General features: G+C 42.1%; 5 non-coding genes across 5 annotated transcripts; all 5 read right to left on the reverse strand.

Annotated features, from left to right (window-relative positions):
* Positions 1 to 3446: 3446 nt before the first annotated feature.
* On the reverse strand, positions 3447 to 3660 carry LOC143729880 (small nucleolar RNA U3). The gene has a single exon (XR_013200134.1). It is a non-coding gene; the product is annotated as a small nucleolar RNA U3 (small nucleolar RNA).
* Positions 3661 to 5130: 1470 nt separating this feature from the next.
* Positions 5131 to 5344, reverse strand: LOC143729889 (small nucleolar RNA U3). The gene has a single exon (XR_013200143.1). It is a non-coding gene; the product is annotated as a small nucleolar RNA U3 (small nucleolar RNA).
* A 1467-nt stretch (positions 5345 to 6811) lies between these two features.
* Positions 6812 to 7025, reverse strand: LOC143729903 (small nucleolar RNA U3). Its single transcript, XR_013200155.1, has one exon. It is a non-coding gene; the product is annotated as a small nucleolar RNA U3 (small nucleolar RNA).
* Positions 7026 to 8495: 1470 nt separating this feature from the next.
* LOC143729891 (small nucleolar RNA U3) lies at positions 8496 to 8709 on the reverse strand. The gene has a single exon (XR_013200144.1). It is a non-coding gene; the product is annotated as a small nucleolar RNA U3 (small nucleolar RNA).
* Positions 8710 to 10178: 1469 nt separating this feature from the next.
* Positions 10179 to 10392, reverse strand: LOC143729892 (small nucleolar RNA U3). The gene has a single exon (XR_013200145.1). It is a non-coding gene; the product is annotated as a small nucleolar RNA U3 (small nucleolar RNA).
* Positions 10393 to 12716: the final 2324 nt, after the last annotated feature.

A 12716-nucleotide genomic window follows, 5' to 3' on the forward strand; every position in this document is an offset into this window, starting at 1 on the left:
ATCAGGTAAGCTATTTGAGAATCTATCTATAGTGGTTGGAAGGATTGTTCTGCCTGGTCGATAACGTGGCGCAACATTACAAATTTCAGCAGTACGTATTACGCAAGATACCATGTAATGATCAGTGAGATCGTCACTTTGCGGTATAATATTTATATCAGTTGGATTGGTTCCATATGATATAATTAAATCTAGTGTATGATTCAGACGATGAGTGGGACCACTGACGTTTTGCGTGACCCCAAAGGAGTTTAATAAATCTGTAACCGCAGCCCCTAACGCATCATTTGTATTATCTACGTGTATGTTAAAGTCTCCAACAATTATTGCTTTATCGACATTGACCAATAGATCTGAGAGAAAGTATGCAAACTCTTTTAGGAAGTCAGCATAGGGCCCTGGAGGTCTATATAGGGTAGCCAAGGCTAGAGATAATATGGATTTGTTTCTTACATCTAAGAGCGTAACATTTAGCACAAGTACTTCAAATGAATTAAACCTGTGACCTGTTTTCTGAGTAAGATTAAGAATATCTCTATAGATTGTTGCAACACCGCCGCCACGACCGATCAGACGGGGCTCATGCTTGTAACAGTATCCTGGTGGAGGAGACTCATTTAGACCGAAATAATCATTTGGTTTAAGCCAGGTTTCAGTAAGGCAAAGTACATCGAAACTATTATCTGTGACCATTTCATTTACAATGACCGCCTTAGGTGTGAGCGATCTAATGTTTAGAAGACCTAGCTTTAGAAATTGTTTTTGTTCACTGATATTTAGATTTTCTGGTTTAATTACAATAAGATTTTTGCTAGATCCTACACTAGATTTATTGTTTGGCCTCACTAAGCAAGGAATAGACACAGTTTCTATATAATGTTCAACACTACTTATATCAATTAAGTTGGGACAGCAAAGACTGTGATTTGGACTTTGACTTACTAGTCATATGGTGTGTAACGTCTTGGAGATGTTGTCCGACAGAACAGCCGCTCCGATTCTGCTGGGGTGCAGGCCATCAGCACGGTAGAGCCTAGGTCGCTCCCAGAAAAGATTCCAATTATTTACAAAGAGCAGTTTCTGTTCATCACACCATGACATTAACCATTCATTTAGAGCAAATAATCTACTGAACCTTTCTTGTCCTAGTCGGTACGTGGGAAGCGGTCCAGACACGATGATCGTTGCTTCAGGCGATGTGCTGCGAACCGTCTCGATCAGGCTTCTGTAGTCCTTCTTCAGAACCTCCTGTCTGCCGCAGCCTGATGTCGTTCGTTCCCGCGTGTAGCACCACAGCACCGACGCGCTCGTCACCGTTCAGGATCTCGGGAATCTGTGCAGCGACATCAAGAACACGAGCACCAGGAAAGCAGTGAGTGCGCACCTTACGCTTACCTGAGGTAGCACGGACATGACTGACCATGGAAGTGCCAATGATCACGGCGGCGTCACGTTCCGACTCGCGAAGAGGGGAGAAGCGGTTCCGGGTGGAGATCTCGAAGACCGGGAGGGGCGGGGAGGTCCTTGGTCTGGTCCTGGCTCGTGTCTTCCGCTGTGGGATCACCCAGGGTCCATGGTGTTGCCTCGGTGCCGGAGTGAGTGAAGGCAGAGATGATCGCGTCCTCCTGGGCAGAGAAACGCACGGAGTAGACGAAATCGGAGTCCAAAAGTTACTAACCACTGACTTGTGAGCATCGGCGCGTGATGTTTCAAGCGCTGATCGCCGATCTCGCAGCTCGGCTTGCTTCACCAGCAGAACACGAATCTGCTTCTCCACCGGCTCCAGCTCCAATCGTACCGAAAACAGCTCGAATGTGTCCTCACCTGCACTCAGAGGTAACGTTAGACACACATCCGATATGTTCGCCATTATAACAGATGAACAGTAAATTAGTAGTGATAGTACCAATATCACTACTAATTTAGGACTGAAATGATGGATATAACCCGTATCCTTTCAGTGAAACGGGTGTAAAATGAGAGGGTCGATAGGCGCAAGGCCACGCGTGAAATGCTAGCGGGCTAAAGGCTAGTAGCCGAGATTCGGAAAGTTGGATCTAAGTAGCGATATCAAAGCAATCCGATTGTTTTTTATAAGGAATAGTGTCGAGGATAAGTTCACATGATATAAAAATAGAAAGTGCTTGTTTATAAATGAGTGGTAAAGAAGAAAATCAGAGATTAATGAATCAATTCAACGGAGCTCCAAACACAAACACAGACCGCACGCGCATGCGCAGAAAAAGAAAAAGTCCATTTCAGTAACACAAACATTAACAATTATTTATGTAGACATTTCAGAAACCTGACGTCATTTGAGCACTTAGAAAACATGCTGTGACTGACATCGAAATGTGAAATGAACCCGTGTCAGGCCCGTTTTTTCAATAACACCTGATTTTCATATCTGCTGTCTTATCCAAGATGCAATACCACATCGCTGGAAACATTTCAAGTTTTTGCAGTGATATTGTATGGTATCTTGGATGAGACAACGTTTGCTTTATACAAAGGATAATTTGACTCGGGCCCCAAGAGGAGGAGAGGTTTAAGCTGCCACAAAACACAACCACAAGAGAGACGGGAGCCGGGTTAACAGAAATGATCTTCTATTTAGCCAAGAACCTAGGAATTTAAACTGGCACTTAGGTTCCTTCCGGGCTGTGGTATCAACAAACCGGGCTTTGTTCCACACATCTGTTACAACGCTAGGCCACCTTAAAAGGGGAAGACAGAACTGAAGAAAGGCAACATCATTAAAGAAGATTTTGCAAGTCTAACTCTGTCTTCTTACTCTTCAGCTGGTTTCTCTCTTGGCCAACGTGTGCTTCAGCACCTCATACTGAAGGATTCTGTCCTTCAAACCATCTAACCTTGAGTGTAGCAGAGTTCTCAATTTTATGGTGACCTCCATTAGGCCATCATTGCCTACAGCTGTGGGTGGTTCCAAGTTTGGAGTTTGAGTAGGTGGAAATGTTCATGATTGATGTCTTTTCCTAGCCGTGAGCTTCTCCATTGGTCCTGGGCTCCTCTTTCCAATATTGGACTGCCACAAAGCGTTCCAGAAAAGCTTCTAAAACAATCCACTTTCTCAAAAGGCACAAATGTCAAACAACGCTCAGATCATACCCCTTTCTTCCACATCGACAACAGCAACACAGAAACTTCATCAACGACACAGAGCTGACATCCAACGAAAAAGTCAAAAACCTACCAACAAAAGCTAAATTAGGCATTTCAGAAACTTGACGTTGATTACATTTTTAGAAAACTTGCAATGGCTGACCTCAAACTGGGCACGTATCCAAAGCACTCTTTACTCTAAAACCCACTTTTTGCAACTGCTGTCATAGACAACACACAGTTCCGCATTTCAACAAAGTTTGCTGCATAGTACCTACAGATGCAAAAACAAATAATTACAAAATGAGACTTAAATACCAAACACCACTCAGAACATACTCCTTTCTTCAGTATTGCAAAAAGCAATAAAGAACACTCATCAACAACAGAGAGCTCACAACCAACGTCACTGCTCTGTGCCCAATTCATGCTCAGAAAGGAGTATCATGACTCTTCATCATGGGTTGGGAGACAAGCAATTTCAAAACACATTTCCAAGCAAAGCACTATAGAAATGATTCCTGAAAATATAGTCTTATCGGTTTATAGAAACTCAATCGGCATTCCATTCTGCTGCGCTTCTCCTCTAAAATGGTTTTGCGTAGTTGAATTTTGTAGGCGCTAAAGTTTACGTGACATTTTAGCGCACACATCGGAGCCAAAAGCAGAAAGGACTTCCACAATCTCTTTGAAGCCGACTGTTAAGATATGTGGAATACAAACAACAATCCATAATGTCATACTTTTTTGCAGCATAGCTACCCGTTTCATGCTTTGTAGTTCATTCGTTGAAGCTAAATTTATAAAATCTTTTAATAGAAGTCACACACACATTAACAATTCTTTATGTAGACAATTCAGAAACCTGACGTCATTTGAGCACTTAGAAAACATGCTATGACTGACATCGAAATGTGAAATGAACCCGTGTCAGGCCCGTTTTTTCAATAACATCTGATTTTCATATCTGCTGTCTTATCCGAGATGCAATACCACATCGCTGGAAACATTTCAAGTTTTTGCAGTGATGTGGTATGGTATCTTGGATGAGACAACGTTTGCTTTATACAAAGGATAATTTGACTCGGGCCCCAAGAGGAGGAGAGGTTTAAGCTGCCACAAAACACAACCACAAGAGAGACGCGAGCCGGGTTAACAGAAATGATCTTCTATTTAGCCAAGAACCTAGGAATTTAAACTGGCACTTAGGTTCCTTCCGGGCTGTGGTATCAACAAACCGGGCTTTGTTCCACACATCTGTTACAACGCTAGGCCACCTTAAAAGGGGAAGACAGAACTGAAGAAAGGCAACATCATTAAAGAAGATTTTGCAAGTCTGACTCTGTCTTCTTACTCTTCAGCTGGTTTCTCTCTTGGCCAACGTGTGCTTCAGCACCTCATACTGAAGGATACTGTCCTTCAAACCATCTAACCTTGAGTGTAGCAGAGTTCTCAAATTTATGGTGACCTCCATTAGGCCATCATTGTCTACAGCTGTGGGTGGTTCCAAGTTTGGAGTGTGAGTAGGTGGAAATGTTCATGATTGATGTCTTTTCCTAGCCGTGAGCTTCTCCATTGGTCCTGGGCTCCTCTTTCCAATATTGGACTGCCACAAAGCGTTCCAGACAAGCTTCTAAAACAATCCACTTTCTCAAAAGGCACAAATGTCAAACAACGCTCAGATCATACCCCTTTCTTCCACATCGACAACAGCAACACAGAAACTTCATCAACGACACAGAGCTGACGTCTAACGAAAAAGTCAAAAACCTACCAACAATAGCTAAATTAGGCATTTCAGAAACTTGACGTTGATTTCATTTTTAGAAAACTTGCAATGGCTGACCTCAAACTGGGCACGTATCCAAAGCACTCTTTACTCTAAAACCCAATTTTTGCAACTGCTGTCATAGACAACACACAGTTCTGCATTTCAACAAAGTTTGCTGCATAGTACCTACAGATGCAAAAACAAAACAATTCCAAAATGAGACTTAAATACCAAACACCACTCAGAACATACTCCTTTCTTCAATATTGCAAAAAGCAATAAAGAACGCTCATCAACAACACAGAGCTCACAACCAAAGTCACTGCTCTGTGCCCAATTCATGCTCAGAAAGGAGTATCATGACTCTTCATCATGGGTTGGGAGACAAGCACTTTCGAAACACATTTCCAAGCAAAGAACTATAGAAATGATTCCTGAAAATATAGTCTTATCGGTTTATAGAAACTCAATCGGCATTCCATTCTGCTGCGCTTCTCCTCTAAAATGGTTTTGCGTAGTTGAATTTTGTAGGCGCTAAACTTTACGTGACATTTTAGTACACATCGGAGCCAAAAGCAGAAAGGACTTCCACAATCTCTTTGAAGCCGCCGGTTAAGATATGTGGAATACAAACAACAATCCATAATGTCATACTTTTTTGCAGCATAGCTACCCGTTTCATGCTTTGTAGTTCATTCGTTGAAGCTAAATTTATAAAATCTTTTAATAGAAGTCACACACACATTAACAATTCTTTATGTAGACAATTCAGAAACCTGACGTCATTTGAGCACTTAGAAAACATGCTATGACTGACATTGAAATGTGAAATGAACCTGTGTCAGGCCCGTTTTTTCAATAACACCTGATTTTCATATCTGCTGTCTTATCCGAGATGCAATACCACATCGCTGGAAACATTTCAAGTTTTTGCAGTGATGTGGTATGGTATCTTGGATGAGACAACGTTTGCTTTATACAAAGGATAATTTGACTCGGGCCCCAAGAGGAGGAGAGGTTTAAGCTGCCACAAAACACAACCACAAGAGAGACGCGAGCCGGGTTAACAGAAATGATCTTCTATTTAGCCAAGAACCTAGGAATTTAAACTGGCACTTAGGTTCCTTCCGGGCTGTGGTATCAACAAACCGGGCTTTGTTCCACACATCTGTTACAACGCTAGGCCACCTTAAAAGGGGAAGACAGAACAGAAGAAAGGCAACATCATTAAAGAAGATTTTGCAAGTGTGACTCTGTCTTCTTACTCTTCAGCTGGTTTCTCTCTTGGCCAACGATTGCTTCAGCACCTCATACTGAAGGATACTGTCCTTCAAACCATCTAACCTTGAGTGTAGCAGAGTTCTCAAATTTATGGTGACCTCCATTAGGCCATCATTGCCTACAGCTGTGGGTGGTTCCAAGTTTGGAGTGTGAGTAGGTGGAAATGTTCATGATTGATGTCTTTTCCTAGCCGTGAGCTTCTCCATTGGTCCTGGGCTCCTCTTTCCAATATTGGACTGCCACAAAGCGTTCCAGAAAAGCTTCTAAAACAATCCACTTTCTCAAAAGGCACAAATGTCAAACAACGCTCAGATCATACCCCTTTCTTCCACATCGACAACAGCAACACAGAAACTTCATCAACGACACAGAGCTGACATCCAACGAAAAAGTCAAAAACCTACCAACAAAAGCTAAATTAGGCATTTCAGAAACTTGACGTTGATTACATTTTTAGAAAACTTGCAATGGCTGACCTCAAACTGGGCACGTATCCAAAGCACTCTTTACTCTAAAACCCACTTTTTGCAACTGCTGTCATAGACAACACACAGTTCCGCATTTCAACAAAGTTTGCTGCATAGTACCTACAGATGCAAAAACAAATAATTACAAAATGAGACTTAAATACCAAACACCACTCAGAACATACTCCTTTCTTCAGTATTGCAAAAAGCAATAAAGAACACTCATCAACAACACAGAGCTCACAACCAACGTCACTGCTCTGTGCCCAATTCATGCTCAGAAAGGAGTATCATGACTCTTCATCATGGGTTGGGAGACAAGCAATTTCAAAACACATTTCCAAGCAAAGCACTATAGAAATGATTCCTGAAAATATAGTCTTATCGGTTTATAGAAACTCAATCGGCATTCCATTCTGCTGCGCTTCTCCTCTAAAATGGTTTTGCGTAGTTGAATTTTGTAGGCGCTAAAGTTTACGTGACATTTTAGCGCACACATCGGAGCCAAAAGCAGAAAGGACTTCCACAATCTCTTTGAAGCCGACTGTTAAGATATGTGGAATACAAACAACAATCCATAATGTCATACTTTTTTGCAGCATAGCTACCCGTTTCATGCTTTGTAGTTCATTCGTTGAAGCTAAATTTATAAAATCTTTTAATAGAAGTCACACACACATTAACAATTCTTTATGTAGACAATTCAGAAACCTGACGTCATTTGAGCACTTAGAAAACATGCTATGACTGACATCGAAATGTGAAATGAACCCGTGTCAGGCCCGTTTTTTCAATAACATCTGATTTTCATATCTGCTGTCTTATCCGAGATGCAATACCACATCGCTGGAAACATTTCAAGTTTTTGCAGTGATGTGGTATGGTATCTTGGATGAGACAACGTTTGCTTTATACAAAGGATAATTTGACTCGGGCCCCAAGAGGAGGAGAGGTTTAAGCTGCCACAAAACACAACCACAAGAGAGACGCGAGCCGGGTTAACAGAAATGATCTTCTATTTAGCCAAGAACCTAGGAATTTAAACTGGCACTTAGGTTCCTTCCGGGCTGTGGTATCAACAAACCGGGCTTTGTTCCACACATCTGTTACAACGCTAGGCCACCTTAAAAGGGGAAGACAGAACTGAAGAAAGGCAACATCATTAAAGAAGATTTTGCAAGTCTGACTCTGTCTTCTTACTCTTCAGCTGGTTTCTCTCTTGGCCAACGTGTGCTTCAGCACCTCATACTGAAGGATACTGTCCTTCAAACCATCTAACCTTGAGTGTAGCAGAGTTCTCAAATTTATGGTGACCTCCATTAGGCCATCATTGTCTACAGCTGTGGGTGGTTCCAAGTTTGGAGTGTGAGTAGGTGGAAATGTTCATGATTGATGTCTTTTCCTAGCCGTGAGCTTCTCCATTGGTCCTGGGCTCCTCTTTCCAATATTGGACTGCCACAAAGCGTTCCAGACAAGCTTCTAAAACAATCCACTTTCTCAAAAGGCACAAATGTCAAACAACGCTCAGATCATACCCCTTTCTTCCACATCGACAACAGCAACACAGAAACTTCATCAACGACACAGAGCTGACGTCTAACGAAAAAGTCAAAAACCTACCAACAATAGCTAAATTAGGCATTTCAGAAACTTGACGTTGATTTCATTTTTAGAAAACTTGCAATGGCTGACCTCAAACTGGGCACGTATCCAAAGCACTCTTTACTCTAAAACCCAATTTTTGCAACTGCTGTCATAGACAACACACAGTTCTGCATTTCAACAAAGTTTGCTGCATAGTACCTACAGATGCAAAAACAAAACAATTCCAAAATGAGACTTAAATACCAAACACCACTCAGAACATACTCCTTTCTTCAATATTGCAAAAAGCAATAAAGAACGCTCATCAACAACACAGAGCTCACAACCAAAGTCACTGCTCTGTGCCCAATTCATGCTCAGAAAGGAGTATCATGACTCTTCATCATGGGTTGGGAGACAAGCACTTTCGAAACACATTTCCAAGCAAAGAACTATAGAAATGATTCCTGAAAATATAGTCTTATCGGTTTATAGAAACTCAATCGGCATTCCATTCTGCTGCGCTTCTCCTCTAAAATGGTTTTGCGTAGTTGAATTTTGTAGGCGCTAAACGTTACGTGACATTTTAGTACACATCGGAGCCAAAAGCAGAAAGGACTTCCACAATCTCTTTGAAGCCGACTGTTAAGATATGTGGAATACAAACAACAATCCATAATGTCATACTTTTTTGCAGCATAGCTACCCGTTTCATGCTTTGTAGTTCATTCGTTGAAGCTAAATTTATAAAATCTTTTAATAGAAGTCACACACACATTAACAATTCTTTATGTAGACAATTCAGAAACCTGACGTCATTTGAGCACTTAGAAAACATGCTATGACTGACATTGAAATGTGAAATGAACCTGTGTCAGGCCCGTTTTTTCAATAACACCTGATTTTCATATCTGCTGTCTTATCCGAGATGCAATACCACATCGCTGGAAACATTTCAAGTTTTTGCAGTGATGTGGTATGGTATCTTGGATGAGACAACGTTTGCTTTATACAAAGGATAATTTGACTCGGGCCCCAAGAGGAGGAGAGGTTTAAGCTGCCACAAAACACAACCACAAGAGAGACGCGAGCCGGGTTAACAGAAATGATCTTCTATTTAGCCAAGAACCTAGGAATTTAAACTGGCACTTAGGTTCCTTCCGGGCTGTGGTATCAACAAACCGGGCTTTGTTCCACACATCTGTTACAACGCTAGGCCACCTTAAAAGGGGAAGACAGAACTGAAGAAAGGCAACATCATTAAAGAAGATTTTGCAAGTGTGACTCTGTCTTCTTACTCTTCAGCTGGTTTCTCTCTTGGCCAACGATTGCTTCAGCACCTCATACTGAAGGATACTGTCCTTCAAACCATCTAACCTTGAGTGTAGCAGAGTTCTCAAATTTATGGTGACCTCCATTAGGCCATCATTGCCTACAGCTGTGGGTGGTTCCAAGTTTGGAGTGTGAGTAGGTGGAAATGTTCATGATTGATGTCTTTTCCTAGCCGTGAGCTTCTCCATTGGTCCTGGGCTCCTCTTTCCAATATTGGACTGCCACAAAGCGTTCCAGAAAAGCTTCTAAAACAATCCACTTTCTCAAAAGGCACAAATTTCAAACAACGCTCAGATCATACCCCTTTCTTCCACATCGACAACAGCAACACAGAAAACTTCATCAACGACACAGAGCTGACGTCTAACGAAAAAGTCAAAAACCTACCAACAATAGCTAAATTAGGCATTTCAGAAACTTGACGTTGATTTCATTTTTAGAAAACTTGCAATGGCTGACCTCAAACTGGGCACGTATCCAAAGCACTCTTTACTCTAAAACCCAATTTTTGCAACTGCTGTCATAGACAACACACAGTTCTGCATTTCAACAAAGTTTGCTGCATAGTACCTACAGATGCAAAAACAAAACAATTCCAAAATGAGACTTAAATACCAAACACCACTCAGAACATACTCCTTTCTTCAATATTGCAAAAAGCAATAAAGAACGCTCATCAACAACACAGAGCTCACAACCAAAGTCACTGCTCTGTGCCCAATTCATGCTCAGAAAGGAGTATCATGACTCTTCATCATGGGTTGGGAGACAAGCACTTTCGAAACACATTTCCAAGCAAAGAACTATAGAAATGATTCCTGAAAATATAGTCTTATCGGTTTATAGAAACTCAATCGGCATTCCATTCTGCTGCGCTTCTCCTCTAAAATGGTTTTGCGTAGTTGAATTTTGTAGGCGCTAAACTTTACGTGACATTTTAGTACACATCGGAGCCAAAAGCAGAAAGGACTTCCACAATCTCTTTGAAGCCGACTGTTAAGATATGTGGAATACAAACAACAATCCATAATGTCATACTTTTTTGCAGCATAGCTACCCGTTTCATGCTTTGTAGTTCATTCGTTGAAGCTAAATTTATAAAATCTTTTAATAGAAGTCACACACACATTAACAATTCTTTATGTAGACATTTAAGAAACCTGACGTCATTTGAGCACTTAGAAAACATACTATGACTAACATTGAAATGTGAAATGAACCTGTGTCAGGCCAGTTTTTTCAATAACACCTGATTTTCATATCTGCTGTCTTATCCGAGATGCAATACCACATCGCTGGAAACATTTCAAGTTTTTGCAGTGATGTGGTATGGTATCTAGGATGAGACAACGTTTGCTGTATACAAAGGATGCTGTGACACGGGCGTGTGTGTGCGAATGTGTGCGCGTGTGCCTCACAAAGTGCATTTTTTTACAGTAGGGGTTCAATCTTCAGCTGGCTGGCAGGAGCCGCCACTGGCATGTCACACGACCTGTCAGTGGCTGGCTGGCAGCTGCCATTCTGAGTCTGGAATGTCACGTGACCTGTCAGTGGCTGGCTGGCAGCTGCAAGTCTGATTCTAGCATGTCACGTGACCCGTCAGTGGCTGGCTAGTTGCCTTGCAGTCTGCCTTTGGCAAGTTTCAGAAATCATTGATTTTTGACAGTTTTTTTTTGTTTTCTGTTCCTCCCTTTCTAGCTCATTTATTATGCATCTGTTGATATGATTATGTTCTTTAGTATGATTGATGTTTTGGGGACTGTTGTTATCCCAATATAACCAGTCAAATGGCCGTGATCAGACTGGAATCTTACAGAGCTTGCTGGACGCTCATCCAGTCAGCCGCGGCTGATACTGCGAGTATAACGCGTTGCCTGACACTCTCGCTACAAGGAAATAAATTGTTTTCTTATTATGAATATAATGTCATGCCTTTATTCTTGTGTATGATTGATGTTTTCGGGACTGTTATCCCTATTAAACCAGTAAAATGTGCCATGATCAGACTGGCAGCTTACTGACGCTTTGCTCGAGTCGCTCGAGGCTCATGAGTCAGCCGCGGCTGATCAGCGAGTATAACGCGTTGCCTGACAATTGCTGCAAGGAAATAATTTGTTTTCATATTATGAATATAATCTCAAGCATTTATTATTTTGTATGATTGGTGTTTTGGGAACTGTTATCCCTATTAAACCAGTAAAATGTGCCATGATCAGACTGGCAGCTTACTGACGCTTTGTTGGACGCATGGAGTCAGCCGCAGCTTAATTGGGATAACAGTCCCCAAAACATAAATTCTAATAATAGATGCATGAGATTATTCTTAATAAGAAAACAATTAATTTCCGTGCAGCGATAGTGTCAGGCAACGCATTATACTCGCTGATCAGCCGCGGCTGACTCATGAGCCTCGAGCACTCGAGCAATGCGTCAGTAGCTGCCAGTCTGATCATGGCACATTTGACTGATTTAACAGGGATAACAGTCCCCAAAACATCAATTATACTAAAGAATAGATGCATGCCATTATATGCTTAATAAGAAAACAGTTAATTTACGTGCAGCAAGAGTGTCAGCCAATGCGTTATACTCGCTGGTCAGCCGCGGCTGACCCATGACGGTACTGATCCACTTGTCCGTGCGACACTCCAGTCGTGCCGCACTCTGCTTTACGGTACTGATCCAATTGTCCGTGCGACACTTCAGTCGCGCCGCACTCCGCTTTATTCCTACGGGTGACGTCACGCGACTCTAACGCGCCCGCAAAGCATTCCGGGCAGGCGGCGCTTCATTTGGAAAAATGCTGCGCGTCAAAAAGCTGGCTGATGCCCATCTTTATGCAAATGAATGCGTCAAACGCGACGCGTCTATCCAATAGAAGTAGTCTCTCGAGGGGCCTTTGTTCTAGACTGGCCGCTGGGTCAAAACCACGCCCATGGCGGTAAACTTGAGGAACGCCCATCAACTTACAAATGTGGAGAGACGTGCGACACCACGCTTCAGTCGTGTCTCAAAAGTGGATCAGTACCGTCATTCCTATGGGTGACGTCACACGACTTTAAACCGCCTGCAAAGCATTCCGGGAAGGCGGCGCTTCATTTGGAAAAATGCTGCACGTCAAAAAGCTGGCCGATGCCCACCATTATGCAAATTAATCC

Source organism: Siphateles boraxobius, unplaced genomic scaffold (assembly GCF_051911475.1).
Source record: "Siphateles boraxobius isolate OS27281-9 unplaced genomic scaffold, OSU_SipBor_1 8, whole genome shotgun sequence".
Lineage (NCBI taxonomy): Eukaryota > Metazoa > Chordata > Actinopteri > Cypriniformes > Leuciscidae > Siphateles > Siphateles boraxobius.